A 1,088-nucleotide genomic window follows, 5' to 3' on the forward strand; every position below is an offset into this window, starting at 1 on the left:
CACAGAGCTATGAGACTAGATATCAATTACAGGAAAAGATCTGTAAAAAATAAAAACACATGGAGGCTAAACAATACACTACTTAATAACCAAGAGATCACTGAAGAAATAAAAAAATACCTAGAAACAAATGACAATGAAAACACCATGACCCAACACCTATGGGATGCAGCAAAAGCAGTTCTAAGAGGGTTCTCTTAAGTGTTCTAAGAAGTTCTCCCATTTATAGCAATACGATCCTACCTTAAAAAATAAGAAACATCACAAATAAACAACCTAACCTTACACCTAAAGCAATTAGAGAAAGAAGAACAAAATACCCCCAAAGTTAGCAGTAGCAAAGAAATAAAAATCAGATCAGAAATAAATGAAAAAGAAATGAAGGAAACGATTACAAAGATCAATAAAACTAAAAGCTGGTTCTTTGAGAAGATAAACAAAATTGATAAACCATTAGCCAGACTCATCAAGAAAAAAAGGAAGAAGACTCAAATCAATAGAACTAGATGTGAAAAAGAAGTAACAACTGACACTGCAGAAATACAAAGGATCATGAGAGATTACTACAAGCAACTCTATGCCAATAAAATGGACAACCTGGAAGAAATGAACAAATTCTTAGAAATGCACAACCTGCCGAGACTGAACCAAGAAGAAATAGAAAACATAAGCAGAGCAGTCAGAGATTTGGTAAAGTAGCAGGATACAAAATTAATGCACAGAAATCTCTTGAATTTGTATGCACTAATGATGAAAATCTGAAAGTGAAATGAAGAATTCAATGCAATCCCTATTAAATTACCAATGGCATTTTTTATGGAACTAAAACAAAAAATCTTAAAATTTTTATGGAAACACAAAGACCCCGAATAGCCAAAGCAGTCTTGAGGGGAAAAAACGAAGCTGGAGGAATCAGGCTACCTGACTTCAGACTATACTACAAAGCTATAGTAATCAAGATAGTATGGTACTGGCACAAAAACAGAAATATGGATCAATGGAACAGGATAGAAAGCCCAGAGATAAACCCATGCACATATGGTCACCTTATCTTTGATAAAGGAGGCAAGAATATACAGTGGAGAAAA

Source organism: Physeter macrocephalus, chromosome 1 (genome assembly GCF_002837175.3).
Source record: "Physeter macrocephalus isolate SW-GA chromosome 1, ASM283717v5, whole genome shotgun sequence".
Classification (NCBI taxonomy): domain Eukaryota; kingdom Metazoa; phylum Chordata; class Mammalia; order Artiodactyla; family Physeteridae; genus Physeter; species Physeter macrocephalus.